At 46.0% G+C, this 17,877-nt stretch overlaps 2 long non-coding RNA genes across 7 annotated transcripts in view; both read right to left on the bottom strand.

Moving 5' to 3' along the window:
* Positions 1–5,956, bottom strand: part of LOC140214387 (uncharacterized) — a 227,918-nt gene extending 221,962 nt beyond the window's left edge. For 5 of the 6 annotated variants that reach the window (XR_011891332.1, XR_011891329.1, XR_011891331.1 and 2 more), the window contains exon 1: positions 5,546–5,956. This is a non-coding gene — a long non-coding RNA (uncharacterized lncRNA). The remainder of the gene's footprint in view (positions 1–5,545) is intronic. The other variant, XR_011891333.1, reaches the window with a different exon arrangement.
* Positions 5,957–11,298: 5,342 nt separating this feature from the next.
* LOC140214385 (uncharacterized) overlaps positions 11,299–17,877 on the bottom strand; it is a 170,579-nt gene continuing 164,000 nt past the window's right edge. The window contains exon 3 of the long non-coding RNA XR_011891328.1: positions 11,299–11,390. This is a non-coding gene — a long non-coding RNA (uncharacterized lncRNA). The remainder of the gene's footprint in view (positions 11,391–17,877) is intronic.

Genomic DNA, 17,877 nt, shown 5'->3' with positions numbered 1-17,877 from the left:
ATTATAAGGTGGCATGAAAACATCAATCGGCGCAGAAACTTAACAAGGAGTCACCACCGACCACATGTTTCTCAGCCTTCAGAAGCCACAAAGCCCTTGCTCGACAGGACGTTCATTTTTAGCGATAAATGCGTCTCCTCGAATAATTAAACGGCTGGAAGAAACAACGAAGCTATTTGCTTTAAAATAAACGGAAACACAAACAAAATAATTGTCGCTTGATAAATGAAATGATGCAATCGAAGGTGCTCATTGCTTGGTGTCACAATATGCCAGCAGCGTTGGTTTTGTCGCGTCATTCTGTAGAGAAGAACCAGTATAGGCTATACGTAGGGGCAGACGGTCTGTGCTGGGTGTTTCAACGTTAACAGAATTTTTAAACATCACCCGTGGCATGCAGTACAATCGTCCTTGAGCTAGGTTGCTTTTAGAGTAATGCATCGTTTGTACAAGAAATGGAAGCGACTGCCTGAATATTGAATACCTTTCATTAATAATATATGCTCATATTGAAATTTATGAGTTGTAGGCGGTGGCCTAAAGTCACATTCTCTTGAATAAATTCTGAGGACGACACCAGTTTCAAAATGCCTACGTTCCTGAGATTTGCCACGAAATCATTCGCGTTCCAGAAACTTCTGAGCTTCACTGCTTAAAATGTCGTTTTGTTAAAGAAAAGTGATCCAACAGCATTATGGCACATTTGCGCTTATCGGGAAACTGCGGCTAGTTTCAATACTGGATCAAGCAAATATTGGCAGTGCTTCCGATAGCATAACGCCACAGTAAGAAGCAAGGCATTCTGCGCGAGTCATCAAAAGATGCCAGAGAATGCAGCAGGCCAAGCGACAGCCGAGAAAATGGGATGCGCAACGGTCGCACGAGCCAGCACGGCTGCGTTTACGTTAAAGTCAGAGTCGCGGAAATGTGACGGAGCAGAGTGAATGGGAAAGGCGGCGGCCTGTCGAACGTTGATTCGACGAGCAGTGTGCCTCGTTTAGAAAAAGGACATGACTTGCCCGATTATGGGACAGGCATGGGCACCAGCGCTCGTGCGCTATACATATAGTCTCGGCAGCAGGTGCGGTGCGCGACGACGACGCGTCAAGGCAGTTTGGCACGCGCTCCCGTGGTCCTTATACTTTTGCTCACTTGTGTATACATTTTGTGAGCACCATGTGAAGCCCGTTTTTCGCGGCCTCGGTGTCATTTTAGGTGAGGACACTCGCGAGACCCGATCGACCAGGTAAGGCAGACAGTTCGCTCCCGTAGGTTCGTTGACGGCAGATATCTATCGACGGGCCGACGCAACTTCAAGACGGAAAATATTTGATGTACCGTTGCTATAGCAACCAGCGCTTCGCTTCATATCCTAATTCATTGATAGGTCGGCGCTCTATCCGCTGCGTCACCTCTGAAATGTATAGCCGCTGTTGTCGGGAGCGCGTCATATAGGCGCCTTCCTTCATCCGCCAGTGACCTACTTTCGCTGCGTCACTCAATCGTTTCGGATTTCCAGCGAACAGCCGCTTGCTATACCAAAGGAAGATAAAGCTTTTCTGTCTCGAACTTGCGTCGTACCACCCTCAGGTATACCCTCTGCCGTTAGTGGGTCGACGATTGAGCGACGTTGTTACTTTACCTGGTCGATCGCGCCTCGCAAGCAAGCCGAAAAGTGCCCCTCCTAGAGAGCATATACATACAGAAAGAAATTTCTTTATGGTATATATCTCATAGTGAGGTCATGACGCAAATACTCGCAGCGTATGGCCTCTGTGAGTGTATACAGGTGTTCCTTCATCACGGTCACAAGAACCTATGCACTGTACGAGCAATTTCGGTCGCTTTTGCGTAGCTTTTGAATAAAAAAAAAACCTTTATAAGGTCAGTTTCACAGCAAACTTAACTTTCACGTCGCTGAAATGTCACCGACTGTAGCATAACTAAACCATGCCGCTGGTCGCTAAATAGAAATACTGTACAACAAACGGGATATCGTCCTACCGGTTAACCTCCCTGCCTTTCGTATTTCATCTCTCCCTCTCTCTCTCTCTCTCTCTTGACGCTAAACAAACCAATAAATAGCTAAACTAGCGGCAGAATCAGTAACGCTGCAAAAGCTAGTTCCAGAGCAACACATGCGATGCGACAGGCGCGAGGGTGCATGGCTCTGAACTTGGCCAGCTTGGTTTCTTTAGCAAGCACTCAAGTCGGAGTATACATTGGTGTTTTTGCATTTCACGTCTACACAAATATGGCCGCTCCTACTCCTAATCAAACCCATGACTTCGTGCACAGCAGCACAAATGCATATCAAATAAGCCCCCTCGTTGGGTATGAAGAACATCTTTTTTGGTTTTCTCGAAGATATGCCCATTTGATACTACGTTAATCACATTCACGCCGCAGGTTAGGGTGCCGTTATACTCACCCAGCATGCTGCACTTCTTCAGTCAATACTCGTCATGGCACTACCAGCGAGAAGGTGTTGGTAGGGGATGCAAGGGCACCGTTTGGAGATGCAGACAGCCGCACCGTACACAGAAGACGTGAACCAAGAGCACGAATGGGAACATATACCGCTCCAATTATGCATTAGCAAGATTTACAAATGAGTCGCGGCAAGCGCTCGCGGAGGGACAAGCGTACCAATTAATTTTCTACGCCGTGGCGACGCGCGACAAAAAACAGAGGCGTGGCGATGCTGCACACGCTGTAGAGTCGAGGAGAGAAATGAAACACACCACGTCAGCGTTCACCAAACGGCAAAGCTGAGCAAAATGACGCCCAGGAATGTTCGTTTCCTTAGCGACCGTGCCAGACAGACACGTTCATTTTTCCTTGGAAGGGGTTATTGGGTTGTGCGATTGTTCACCCAATAGGCCTGGCATCATCGCGGTCTTCACAAAGAGCACAAAGAGTTACTTCTATGGCTCTGCGACAGCTCCAAAGTGGCCTTATCACAGGATCGGGGTACTTTGGCTCGCAGTGACTAGCAGAAACAGCGGTGCGCCACGTGTGGTGCTACTTCACGGCGGGCACCCCTCAGAGCACGAAATGAACGTGCCAAACGCCGTTTACGAGCCGGATTCCCGGCTGGTCGGATGCAGCAGCAATGCACTTTGATGGAAGCGATAGCGTTGTTCTCGAACTTTCGTTGGGATTGTAATCCGTACTGCAGATATTTTTGGAGCACGAAATGCGAGAAATATAGTTTCAATCTACTGCATTACCCCTCGCATGGAAAGTAGCTGTGACTGCTCGCCCATAAGATGAATCCACATCTCAACAAAACTTGCACTCTGCGAATTAGCATGGAAATCAGCCACATTCTTCACTTCGGTGTTGCGAAAAAAATTGGCAGCCGGCTGTCAGGCATGTCTCTATTTGCTCATTTCAGTCAAACTTGTAAGGGACGTATTACACACCAAGCCTTCCCCAATTCATTGCTGCAATGTCTGCATCAAACAGGGTTGCATGCACGTATTTGACGGCTTTGTCAAATTCTTTAATACGTATGCCTCCCGGCCAGTAAATAACGAACAGTTTGTTCTAAGAAGACGCACACAGCAGAGTAGCTACTTAAGGTGTTAAAGCAATTGCACGAAGAAAAATTACTGCGTCTTCCATATTGTAGCAGTAATGTACAATTCCCGAGGGGCTTAATATGGGGCTTAATATACTCTCATGGAAGTGTCGACCAACGCGACGATGAGAGACGTGGCGAGAGCCGTGGCTACGACAATAGCGACGATATGCGCAAAGCATGCAGCATACTCTATTAATTGGAATGACCTTGCAGATGATACTTTGACACCAGGACGCTGCTTGCTCATTCCCCTACCCTCATTTTTTTCGCAGGTGCAGGCCATTGCAAGGCGCCGACCAACATGTTGGTCGATGCTCCCGTGACGTGGGTAAAATATCGGATAACTATTCAATGTTTCCTAAAACCAACGTAAACGCATTACAGCGCCAATAGCAAAGCTTAGGGCTCTAAGGAATATGGGGGCAAACGTTGTCCAGTCTGTGGCGGTTAGAAACAGCTATCTCGATTTCATTTTCGTGCAAGAAAGCTGGGTGAAGTGTGTGTAAGCATGCCATCTATTGCGCTAACAGCAAAACAATTTGGTTTTCTGGGTGTGCCTACACGAAATACTTCTAATCGATAGGCTGGCAAGAGATATGCTTTTCTTTTTGAGTTCTGCGCACTGATTTGCTAAGAATACGTTGATGTTGGTTGTTTACAAAGTAGTAATACGGTCGCAAGAATAAGCTGTAGCAACTATAGCGCCCGAGTGTCCATATTTACGTTAGTGCGCCCGTTTCCCCAGTTCGCGCCACATTATGGTTCTTATGGACTCCCAACCCGTGGAAATTGACATTCAGGTGCAGATGTGCGGCCTGATCGCGCCCGCACAGCATGTTGCAGCTTGACTTCAGTTGGGGATCGACTGAAGTGTTTTCTACGCAGGCGATGCAAAGCGGCTTGTGTTGTTTTATTGCTATGTACATATAGGCACGTTTATTCATGCCGATTTGTTGAAGCTTGATGAGTTTATTATAGCATAAGAGGCTGACAAACTATCAAGCCAAATAAAACACTGCCAATAATAAGCAGCTTATTTTTACTGTCTCCTCGGATTGGATATTCATAACAAAAAATAAGTTAGTCTCCACTTCATTTTTTTATATGTATGGCTGACGAATCCCATCGTGATGACTGCGATGTTTTTCGTGCTTGGTTGGTGTTTTCTTCTGGTGCTGAAGTTTTTATCTATTTATGTGCTTTTCATGCATCAGTGACAGGCAACGACGTTTGTACTTAGCCCCGAAGACTCCTAATCTGCTTGGAGATCCTTCTTAGAGAGTTTGTCATGGAAAATATAGTCTAGGACTCGTCTGGCGGCCAGCCCACACCACGCGCCACTCGGAAGCGGCTCAGTTCATCAGTGGGATTAGATGCTGCTGACTCTGAGCTTTTCACTAAAGATGAGAATGTTTAGATGGTTTCATTGCTGCCAAGCACCCCCGTCCAAAAATCGTTTTAGCACCCCCAAAAAAATCGTTTTAGAAGGGCAGTTTTGCAGCAAATTTATATAATCTTAAAGTCGCTGAGATGCCACAGATTGCGTTATCATTAAAACATGCCGCTGCCGCCTTTCGGTAAATGGAAATGTTTGGAAACACACGAGCAAATAGCTAAATGTAGGGAGAAAATCGCTAATGCCAAAAGAACGTTCTAAAATAACGCTGCGGCGAAACAGGTGCAAGAGTGCATGGCTCGGGATTAAAGTTGACCAGTTAGTCTCTTCAGCATGCAAGAAGTCTAAGTACATGGGTCTTTTTGCAGTTCATGTCTAAACGAACGCGGCCACTCTTGCTCTTAATCGAACCAATGACCTCTTGCGCAGCAGCACAAAGGCATAGCCAGTCACCACCCTCGTTGGGTAAGAACATCTCTTTAGGTTTTCTATGAGATTTGCGCATTTGATACTCCGTCCATTACATTTAACGCCGCAGGTCAGGGTGCCGTTCTACTCACCCAGCTTGCTGTGCTTCTTCAGTCGAAACTCTTCATGGCACTACCGGCCAGATGGTGGTGGTAGAAGATGCAAGGGCACCGACAGGAGCTGCAGACAGCCGCACCGTTCACAGAAAACGTGAACCAAGAGTACTAATAGGAACATGTACTGCTCCAATTATGCACTATGCAAAATTTACAGATGAACAGTCGTCGCAAGCGCTCGCGAAGAAACAAGCATACCAATTTCTACACCGTGGCGACGCGCCACATGGAGCAGAGGCGCGGGGATGCTGCACACACAATTGCCTAGAGTCGTGGAGAGAAATCGAAGTCGCAGTCCACGCCAGTGTTCACCAAATGGCAAAGCTGAGCAAACTGGTACCCAGGAATGTTCATTTCGTTAGGGACAGTACCAGACAGACACGTTCATTTTCCGTTGGAAGGGGTGATTGGGTTGTCCGATTGTTCGCCCAATAGGCCCTGCTTCAACGCGGCCTTTACATACAGGCAAAAAAGTTATTTCTATAGCTGTGCAAGCGCTCGAAAGGAGCCTTATCACAAGATCTGGGTTTATCGGTTTGCAGTGACTAGTCAAATCAGCAGCGCGCCGAGTGTGCTGCTATTTCATGGCGGCCACCCCTTGGCGCACGAAATGAACGTGCCAAACGCTGTTTACGAGCCGGATTCTCGGGCGGCCGGATGCAGCAGCAATGAACTTTGAGGGAAGCAATAGCGTTGTCCACGACGCTTGGTTGCTATTGTAATCCGTATCGCAAATGTTTTTTGGAGCCCGAAATATGAGAAAAATAAATCGTTCCAATCATTGATTCCAAGGGCTGTAACCACACGGCCCTCAAGAGGCTCACTCGACCGGCTAGTAATGTATTGACTTGTAGCCCGCGGCTCAAATTGAAGAGGCAGTCTCAAAGAGGACAATTTGTTCAGCGCTTATGAAGCATTTTTCCTGAGTCATGTTATCTACATCGCGCCGTACCTTAATTGGGGTAAAGCGGAAAAAGCCAAGCTCGACTTCCTAATCAGAACCCGCCTCAAGCGCGTACTCGGCCTCCCGCAGTCCACTAAGCCAGGGATCCAGATTTTAGAAGCTGGAATTCAACCCAGACATGAACTGGTGACCAAAGTTAGCTTTACCCGGAAAACCAGAACTCGCATCATGGTTGACCACGTCCCGCGAAACATCCACCCAGTGCATAACGAGGGTAGGAGGTTCGTGAGAGCTAAGTTCATCCTTAAAAAGATCAATCAGGAGAAACTAGATGCCCCCTTTGTCGATGCTGCCAGATATGCCAGTGGGGATAAGTTCGCTGTCTCGGTTGTAGACGCGGGAGGGAACCTGGTCAATGCAGCCTCTGTTTATACGAAGTTTGCACATGTGGCGGAGGAAGCGTCGATCGCTCTTGCTTTTCACAGCTCAAAAGTTCCCGTTATCGTCCTCTCGGACTCGCGCACGGCGGTAAGATCCTTCTCGTCCGACCTCGTATCTGAACAGGCGAACAGTATTTTGACTAAAGCACTTTAAAGGACTAGGGAGAGCAGCGAAGGAGGATACCACATCTCGTGGTTCCCAGCCCATCTAGATAGCTCAATTAACTCGCTTCGATGTAATCCTAACAAGCATGCCCACCGGAGAGTGCGCGATTTCACGTACCGTGCTGTCGCGTGTAGCCAGGCTTGGAACGAGGTCAACGTCCACAAAGATCCATTATGTACTTTCCACGAAATTGTTTCCCATTATCGACTGGGCAGGAGGACATTTCCACCCCCTCACCCCAAATTGAACAAACCTCTGGCTAGCACACTCAGACTTCTGCAAACCCGTTCGTATCCAACTCCTCGGTCTCTTAACAGGATAGATCCTTGCCACTCACAGTCATACACCAAATGTGATCGTGACTCATGCTCTTTTGAACACGTGCTCTGGCTGTGCCCAGCCCTTAACGCCTCTCTACCCATCACGAAAGAACAATGGCAGGAACCTCTCAAGAGCAGCAATCTTCACATTCAACTACAGGCTGTCTAGAAGGTCCACGGCATTGTGGCGGAGCTTCATCTCCCGGTCCCATCGTGGGCGGAGCCAACGATTTGATCTTAGGGAGCCTTCGGTTTTGGCTCCCCAAGAACTCAGTCCCTCAAGACCAAAAAGTTCTTGTCATGTTATATCATGTCATGTTCCAATATACTGCATTACCCTTTATGCGAAAAGGTGAGGTGGCTGCTTACCCACAAGACGAATCCACATCTCAAGAAAATTCCTTGCACTCTGGGAAGTAGCGTGGAAATTAGCCAGTTTTTTCACTTCGATGCGCCGGTGTTCGTGCAGCCTACGCTTGCGCGAACACCAGCGGCCGCGACGATGTTCCGATGTTCCATTAGTTCCTGCAAGACAAGAAGCTTTCAGCTAAGTGGGAGGCTGCTGTGAAGCGAACCAACTTCGAGCGCTCAAGAACAACAGTGTTGTGCTGTAACCACTTCCGTGACGATTACTACCGGAATTTATCAATAATGCGTTCTTTGAGTTCTCCTAAAAAAATAATTAGCATGCTGAACGGGAGGTGCAAGTTTATCTCCCACCCTTGACGCAGGTTTCATCGCCAAGCGCCGCGAGTTTTCTATTCGCACGTGTGTTGTGAAACAGCCTGCATGCAGCTATCATAACGCAGTGCAAGCGTAAAGTTGGCATGTGTTGGAAAGCCTGCTCACGCCAGGACGCTGCGCTCCCCCTTCTCTCGCACACATAGAGAAACCGATCATCACACGTAGCCGACAGAATTCGCCGGTTACAAGTAGCGTGCGGATGGCGCGCTAATGAAGGTTCTATATACTACACGTGCTACAACAGCCGGTAAACTTTTCCCGCGTTTAAACCGTCTGTGTAGATTGCCGACAGCTTTGGGGCAGCGCAAAAATGCCGAAGATCGCATCACCGCTTACGTTCTACAAGGAGGCTTGCAGGAACATAACACTACAGTTGTTTGCCCGAAAACGTACTCGCTACGCCGTGCTCAAAAACCCGCTACACGGCCTTTGCAAACGAAATTGGCTCTTATAAACTGAAGCATAACAAATACCTACCTTTTAGCGCGCTGTTCACATAATCAGCTGCTTCTCTGACAGACCTTTGTGGTGGTGGTGTCTTTATGTTCCAGCTTTCACGCTGAACCAAGTAATGCTTTCACAGAAATTATAATGCCTTCCTACTTTTACATCTCAATCAAGGAAAGTACTCCTTGCGGTTTTTATTGTGAGAATACGCAAACAGTAAATAGTAAATAATGAAACAATGTCGCAAGCTATGGGACGAACATTTAGCACCACCACTTTTTTATCTACCTAAGGAAGGTCATGCTCTCCTCTTAAAATCAATGCACCACACGTGTGTTTTCCTAATGCAGTTTCCTGAGTGCCACCGTACTTTCCTATTACAACAGACCTTGTTCAAGCAACACTATTCGTCTTTCCAATTATGCCACACGAGTATCAATGTTTGTTGATGCCCGCATTTCGGGACAAAGGATTTCAGAATAAATTCAAAGATGTCGTGTTAAAGATTTGCCCAAACTTTCGAACTTCAGCGTTTACTTTAATAGCTCTTCAACGTGGGCAGGGGCCACGGTGAGCAATGATTTGTTTTTAGAGACGAATATGTAGGTGACAATGAATATTTCTTGCTTCTTCCCATCAAAGGGACTCTAAAGAGAAATGTGATGTTGTGTTATTGGGACAATTATAAGATTATCCTGCAAAAATACTGACATTGTGGAAAGACATTGAGAACGAAAATACGCTTCTTGATTGAAAAAACGACCACTTTTGCCATCGTGAAAGTAGGCGTGCTAATCCGGAAAAGAAGAAAGAACTAAAGATGGATGGCGATGCCGAGCTGAAATTCTCCAACCGGCTCACCCCGATGTTATAGCTTCAGCAGTGTCTGCTCTCATCTAGTTAATGGTCGGTCGGTAATAAAATAACTGCATTGATCTTTAAAGGAACGAAATACTCAGTTGAGCAGGTTTCGAAGCTCTCCTTGTGCGAACATGGCCAGAAATGTGGGCAGACTGACGTACTTGCGTTGGGTGTTGGGCACAAATTACGAAAATTGAAAGAGTTGGCCTAAAATTACGAAAATGGAAAGAGTTGGCTTAGCTTTTCTGCTGCAATATTAAAGCATTTTCAAGTATTCTGGGAATTGGACGGTAAAAATATACCAACTTCTTCTAACTGATCTAGTGCTCTGTAGGGTCCTTGAATTTTTCTCTAGTGCTAATGCATATCGATAAATTCACCACCGTTAAGGAATAAACCTTTAGGCGAGCTGACTGCTAGAAACTGATATCCATACATGTGTTTTAATGTGTTAATTTGTTCTGTGTAACTAAAAAAGAAGTTGATTATGACAATGTGGAATGGAAGTGGCGCGCTATGCTATGATAAATGCCTGAGGTAATGTAATTATGAAAAATTATTTTTATAAGAGAAAATGCATGTTTCTTTATGACGAAGCTAAGAAATGTCACAATGTCACTACACCTATACTGCCGCGCCCTCGAGATACAAAAAAATAAAGAAAATACAAATCTTGTCGCAACGCCGGTACGTTGAACCAATCTTCGAGACCTGTCGTCGCGACCCCCGCCAAAGACGCTAAAGGGTCATTTGTCACTGTTGACCTAGCCAAATGTAGCCATATTTTTTATGTGCACTTGCTTGGTAAAGCTACCCGTCGGATCCTCATGGGAGAGTGACGGAGGTGCAATCAAAGTATCATCAATCACGCAAATGAGTAGAACGCGAACAGCTTGAGTAATAGCTGCGCCGGAGGAGAATCACGTCGGCGTGGTCGAACTTTACCCTCAGCATCTCGGATACATTGCGACGGCTGCACTATACAGACGCAAATCTCGCTCCGCAAGTATTGCTTCATGTATAACATGTCACCGAAACAACCAAAACCAAAAAAAAGGCACTGTGAACCTGTGAATCCGTTGGCTAGATGAAGCCACTAAAGAGATGCAAAGTATTTCTGTTTTAACGATGCATGGACACTGCGCCCGACTTGATCTTCAGGAAAGCACGCGTGAAAATTGTACCGGCGCATGTGAATGACACAAGAGTACACGCTAAATTTGGGACGCTTCAAGATGAAGCTATTTCAATGTGTTTTCTTTCGTTCTATGCCAGCACGACTCCGCGATCGGTCAGAACGTTCTTGGGTCACGCCCATTTCGACGGCCTGCCACGCAACGTCACGAAAACTGTGAAAACTCACTCTCTCAAAAAGAAGCGGACACACGGATTATGCATGGTTAGGTCAAGCAATAGAAAAAAAATATATGTTTCCGATTCTAGGCCTCCGTCGCCATTATCCCCTCGGCATAGGTCACAAAGTTTAGACCCGGGCCCATTACGCTAGCCTGTCACGTGACGTCCCAAAACCACAAGAACCTACTGCGCAAAAGTGATGTGAGCGCATTAGACATGCATCATTATGGCGAACAAAAGTGAATTTTTCTTGGAATGGCCGGAGACTGCACCGTGCAAAAAGGAATAGAAGATAGCTGCCCGAAGGTTGTTGGCGAAGCTGGCGACTCAAAGCTATCGGTGCGAATCGTTCTTTTAGTATATAATAAGAATAAAATTCGAAACGGAAAAACAAGCGACAATTAGAGTATATTCTGAGTGAAACACCATGCATAAGAAGCCCATGCTCATGCGCAACAAATTTACATAAAATGGCGTTTGCCCACCTCGTTTTAATCTTGCATGGTGTTCCGCAGGATTGCAGCAGATACTCCTTGACTGAAAGTACGCCTATGTAGCCGAGACTTCAGTTCACCTCCCAGCACTGTAGGCACAAATAAAGGACACGCGGTTCACAGAGGCCCATCGGCTCCTTCAACAGCGATTGCCATCTTGCTGGCGCCGAACGACATAGATTAAATATGGAGAAATTGACGCCTATATCACTACGAATTTAAAAGTCAGAGTGCTTGTGTTTATTTCGAAACGTATTTTAACCGCTTTTGCATTGAAAGGTTATAAAAGCGCGTTCCTTTCAATCGCACGCAATTGTTCGTTTATACACGTTTCCGTTTAGAAAAAGGTTGCTATATGGCCCCTACAAAATATAAAGTCACGCAGAAATAATCGAAACTGAGCATTTCAGTAAGGGAAAGGTTTAATATCCCCCTGAATGGTCAATGGATTGTTGAAATGCAATGCACCCGCTACAAAAAAGGAAGAGACGTTAAGTAAGGCTTCCATAATTTTAATGATACGTACATTAATTTGTTGCGTTATATTTCGGACGAGTACAGACAAGGAGTATCGTGAAACAATCAATGATGCCAATCTGCACTAGAAAAAACTAATATTGCCATGAATTAAGGAAAAAGGAAAAGCTACAGAAATTCAGAGAATTGTCTCCTAATGCGTAGCATTGTTTGGCTCGGCTCGTAATTTTCGTTCCCTGTGCTTAGCCTTGTTAATGCTTGGCTTTCCCTGTTGGCCAACCCCAAATTCCAACTTGGCCCACCTCATTCACAAGCTGCCGTGCGAGTTAAGAATGAAAACTGTCTATGTACTTCCTGGCAGTCTTACTATTGCTCCACTGCATGAAACAAGACTGTCATTGCTTCTTTGTCATTAGCTATATTATAACTTCGGAACAAATGTAGCATCCTGTTCTGAAAAAAAAAAAGGTCGTCGCCTTTCTATTATACCAAACAGCGACCATATGCTACATATAACACCAAATTAAATAGACGTGATGCTTCAAGATACTCTAAGGTGCTACAGCTCGGACATTAGTTTTTTTGGGCGGGGGCGGGATGGGGAGGGGACGTTGCTATATCTACAATAATCGGGCTTTACAAGTGCCATTTACTGCTCTTGGGTGTTCTCGCATTAAGGCAACTCCATTAATTATCTAAGGCAGCCAAGCAAGAGGGCGCAGCTATGCAAAAATATTTCTATATGCAATGTTCTGCTTACACATTCCCACGGTCATGGACCGTGAAACTGCTATAAGTGGGCATTGCTCTCGCATGTTCCATGTGACCGCATGGGCGACCGAAATGTCGCACTGAAGAGTCCATTAACGGAATGGCTTTAGGTTGTAGCAAATGTCGCAATCGGTAGAGAGCGATGCACTGATTTGAACACTGGTTCAGGTTTTCACGCATCGACCACAGCTATTTTGCTTCGCGATACATCTCAGTAGCGCACCTTCAGGGAAAGTAACAGAGTGTGCCCAGCTATTGGCAAGGCTTGTTCGGAGAGTTGTCTACGTAGTTCTGCGCTGGCAGTTTCAGTGCTTTGTTAGCTGATTTTCGGAAACGGGATTACAACATTCAAGGCGAGTTTAGGTTACTGCTTGGACAAAATCAAGTATTCGCTACTATTCTTCGACAAGCAGGAATTCCATAAAACTAATGAAATTTCTTACTTAACCAGTTTGTCTGCGTGTGTTTCTACTTTTTTTTTCTTTCCCCTCTCCCACTTTTTTCATGTGTGTGCAATTTTTTTGAAGATCTTTCTGTCTCCCCTTACCGCTTCTCCAATGCAGGGTAGGAAACTGGATATCTGTCTTCCGGTTAACCTCCCTGCCTTTCTCATCTCTTTTATCTCTCTCTCTCTCTTGCTTAACCAGGACTGCAAGAAATATTCGTTAAATCGACTATTTAAAATCACGCTAAGGCCAGAACCTGAAGGAATTTTCCTTGACGCGTTTTTTTTTTTTGCTTTCCTTTCTAGATACTACCTCGGATTATTTTCTGGTATGCACCTACATCGCTTACAGGAGGTCCGAACCATATTCTCTTTGTTATCGGGTTCAGCACGTTCACACGCTTTGCCAGTCCCTCTGTCGTGAGAAGCGCGCAGAATGACATCTGCTAATTGAGTGTGGAACGAGTGGATTAGAATTGAAATTGGCGCAGGCCCCCTTAGGGCGACAAGACGAACGAGAAACCGGAAATTGGCACGGTTCGCGAGACGACCTTCTTATTCGGCTGAATACCGTCGACCTGAAGTCATTCTATATGAATGAAGTCTTTCTTTCCTTTTTTTTTTCTTCCTTAATTTCACAAAACTGTTCCACGGGAGAGAAAATTACGACCTCTTCAAACTCCTTTTCAGCGTGTTAAAACCTTCTAGCGGTCACGTTCACCAGAAATTGGAAGGGACAAAGGAGTTCGCAAGTGAGCATGGGTTTTCAGGGCACGTGTAGATTAGAGCGATTTGAACAAAGAAAGATAACCGCGGATGTTGGACTTATCTAAACTCCGTTAAATTGATTTTTTTTACAGAACTCAAAACCTTACCCAGCTAAAACTCTCTCGCTTCTAATATGTCAACGTAGGTCGGTTGAGTGAAGTAGATTGGAAGAACTCTACTGCAAGAAACCAAGGAGCGACCAAATGTGTCGCCCATTTCGGTCTCACGAGTGACTCTTGTGGCTGCCGCTCTAATTAGGTTACACGCGCGCTCTCTTGACCGCATAGTTACAACGTGTTATGGCTCTCTAACAGATTACAAACCCTTTGATTTTCATCCGCAAAGCTGTCGGAACAGTTCCAAGGTGCCAGAGTCATTCGAGCTCGATTTTTTAAGTTATAAACATTCGTACCGTGCGGTCTGGAGATATGCTTCCGCAAATCCTAAAGGAAGTGATGTCAACGTGCTCACCTACACAACTATAGGAACATAGCGCAGCTTTTCTGCATTGACGCACATGGGGAAATGCAATGCGAGGATTAGTTTGTAAGCATTTTAGTAGTGCTCGTATTATACATATCGCTAAAACATAAGGCAAAATTTGAATAATTGTGCACGTTAAACAGTTTACAGTGTGCCTTTATCAGCGTGCACATCGCATTTAGTAGCGTTGATCAGGTTTACATCTTTCTCTTTTAAGCATGTATTTATTAATACACTTGAGATTAAATTATGGTGCTTTACATGCCAAAACCATGATTTATTATGAGGCACGCCGTAGTGGGGGACTCCGTATTAATTTTGACCACCTGGGCTTCATTAACGTGCACCTATATCAAAGTACAAGGGTGTGTTTGCACTTCGCTCCCAACGAAATGCGGCCGCCGTGGCCGGGATGTTATACTTCGCATCAGCTACATTTTGTTCTTCACATTACAAAGCCGTAAAGATTTGCAACCTTAAAAGTTGACAGTCACTTAAGTAGCGATACGTGATTTGAATGCGAAAGCATGAGTACCTGTCTATGTTATGCCTTAGAATAATACTCCACCTTAATCTACCTTAATCCAATTCTGGGGGCGGGCCAGGTCGTTTTTTTTTTCGGGTTTGAGCGACGGCATCTGTCCGAAGCAGGGCCTGTTCCCCATGGCATTTCGCAGTGCGAGTTGCAGCAGGTCCAGTGCCGGAAACGCAGTGTCGTCACTTGGTCACGTGGGTTTCGGCACCATCGGAAGATAACGCGGACGCCGGACGCCGTATTCTTCCGTCTCATGGGGCATATAATGCTTTCGCAATAAAAAAGATGGGTGTAGTATCTTGCTATGGAAAATGATGCCCTATGTAAATCCTTTCTGAGAGATAAAAAAAAATATGATGAAAGAAAGACGACAAAGATAGTTTCAGTGGACACCGCATGGACCCCTGAAGCCGCACGACCGAAGATCAGATAACTCCTTTATACACCATCATTCTCACGGCAGTGGGTGGGCAATCGCAGAGCCAGAATTCCCTGTAGTAATTACTGCAGGAAGCTTCATGTGCGGCGCATCCGGCTTCTCGCGCTGCTGTGTTGTTGTTATTCCAATGCTTCTTCTTCTTGCATCTAATCACGCTTATCTGCGTCATTTTCGGTTGCTACGCAAAAATAACACAGCCGAGAAACCAAACTACGTGGAAACAGGCGTGTGTACGACTGCACATTATGTTGTAAGTGATAACAATGCAGCGGAAACCCGCAGTACTGTCAAAATAAAGGAGATGTCTCTGGCTATCTCGGAAACCAGGATTAATCGTGATCATTTCCTGAGCACAAGTGACTATTTTTCAGATTTAAGCAATGCTTTCACGGTGGGCGGCAGTGCAACGGATGAAAGAAAATAGAAGAATGAAAATGAAGAAACACACATGGCGCGAAAGCGGTTCAAGTGCCTTGTCTGTTGTCTCGTTTTCTTCCTCGCTTTGCGCTGTCTCTGGTCCTCAATAGATATCTACGCGCTAATTTTCCGCTCGTCTAAACACAGTAGGATGTCAAACCAAACCTCATTTGCATCAACTGGCTCATCTCCAGCCGCTGAAGTTATGCCCGAACTCACGGTAAGTACGGAAAATCGCCCTATGCAAGCCTTTGGAGCCAGTTGTGCTTAACGAAACAAAATATTCACTTTACTGACAAGGCATCACCTGCCAACTAGAAAACAAAACCTCGCGAAAAGTAGCTAACGCGAGATTCTAGTTTCACCAGCTCATGTCTCGCACGCACCAAAGAAAAAGTTTGGGTAGGCATGGTTGAACGTGCGGCTGTCCATAAATGGAGCAATTCAAAGAATAACGTGGCAACGAAGTTTTCACTGCCACACGTGAAAAAAGCTTGCTTTCATCGATTTCGCTGCGGACGGCGGTAAGATTACCGGCAAGTACTTCGCTGTAATGGTTGTCATCCAAGGTAATTCTGAACCTACACTGATTAGCAGGCCATCATTCTTTGCAGAGTGACGTCGTTTGCAGACAGCACCAGGTAATTATAATAATATCTACGTGCGTTGTAGCTGACAGCGAGTCGGGATCACCGCGCAGTCTGTATGGCTCCACGTCATCGCACATTTCAACTTTTTTTTTATACAGCGAGCTCACGTTGACCCCACAAGCCCGTCCGTCTAATAAAGCCATAATTTGAGGCTTTGAATTTTTGCCATCACACAGCTCCTATGAGCATAACCATGCGGCGACTATGAGTCGAAGTTAACTACGAGCAACACACGCGATGTAGGTACCCAGCAATGGCTGACGGTCAGGACAGACGACGAAAGTGGTGTTACCTCCTAACCACGTATATTAGACAGCGTTTGCAACCAAACCTAAGCGCATTACGTACGTAAAGAAATAGCGTTTTCCTCACTGCGCATGCTCGGCACGTTATTTGGTTTCGGTGATTTACATGCTCTATGACAGCGTACGTTAGATGACGAGTTTAGCGTTCGCAATGTTTAGGCACGCTAAGAAATAACTTTGCCGAACATGGCGACATCCACGGCTCCCGCTTCAGAGTAATTTCTCGTGATGCCTACGCTCTCACTCTCGTTGACGGCCAATGTTGCGATGCACGTGAATCACCCAAAAGGGATTATTGATTGTGTTACGATTGGTTTGAAGCACCTAGTGCAAATAGGATTATCGAAAAAGCATGCCTAATCGGACCTACCATGCAGGGTAGGTCCCAAATTGTTATGGGTGTCTCAAGCGGTTCGCAGTCTGGCTGGCGCGCCACAATGATTCTGGGCCCCTATGTGTGTGTGCAAGACGTGGGGGGAACACCTTCCGCGAAGAGTGCGAGTCAAGGGAAGGCACTCCTTCCTCGAACCAAATGGGACTCACGGGTTACCACCAGCAGAGGCAAGCACGTGAAACATCGCCTAGGAGAGAGGGAGCAGCCACCAATCAGCGACTGGACTCGGTACATACCATGCAACGTTGGCGTGTGCAAAATCCCGCCTACAATTTTAGCAGCCGTACTTAAGTAGCTCCGCAATGTATCTTCTTGTATTCTTTCTTTCCTACTTCGTTGTCATGAATAAACAGTGCAAGCCTCGCACTACAAATCGTCTCGCCCTTGCTTGGCCGCGATGGTCTCCATGATGCCATGCTGCCTTCCTACAATGCCACGCTACCCAGCAGTAACGCCGGTCGAGGTTCCAGTAACCGGCGTCGCAACGCCAGTAACTATCGAAATTAAGTTTCGCTTCTTCTAAACTCACCTGAAACGTTACTTATGAGCGCATAGCGCGTTCAATTTCAGAATTTCAGAGAACGTTCGTCGACTCCGGCGTCCGTAAGCCTAATGAGATGCGTCCGCATGCAGAAAGGAAATAGGAGGGAGCGCACCAAAACGCAATTGAAGCCAAACCTGGTTATCCCAACTCGTTATCGCACATAAAAGTGCGGGGTTAGATTTTGTGTTCGCGCTCTGCAGGCAGAGTCATGGCAGGGCAGCCGAACAAACGCGCACCGAATAAAAACTACTGGCATAGCTACTGGGAATAAAACGACACAGCAAATATCGTTTCTTGCTCCGTGATTTCGCCGCAAGCGGTCACGCGCTCGGCAAACACGGTAGCTTC

Source organism: Dermacentor andersoni, unplaced genomic scaffold, assembly GCF_023375885.2.
Source record: "Dermacentor andersoni unplaced genomic scaffold, qqDerAnde1_hic_scaffold ctg00000041.1, whole genome shotgun sequence".
NCBI lineage: Eukaryota > Metazoa > Arthropoda > Arachnida > Ixodida > Ixodidae > Dermacentor > Dermacentor andersoni.
This window is presented reverse-complemented; position numbering and strand designations above follow the sequence as displayed.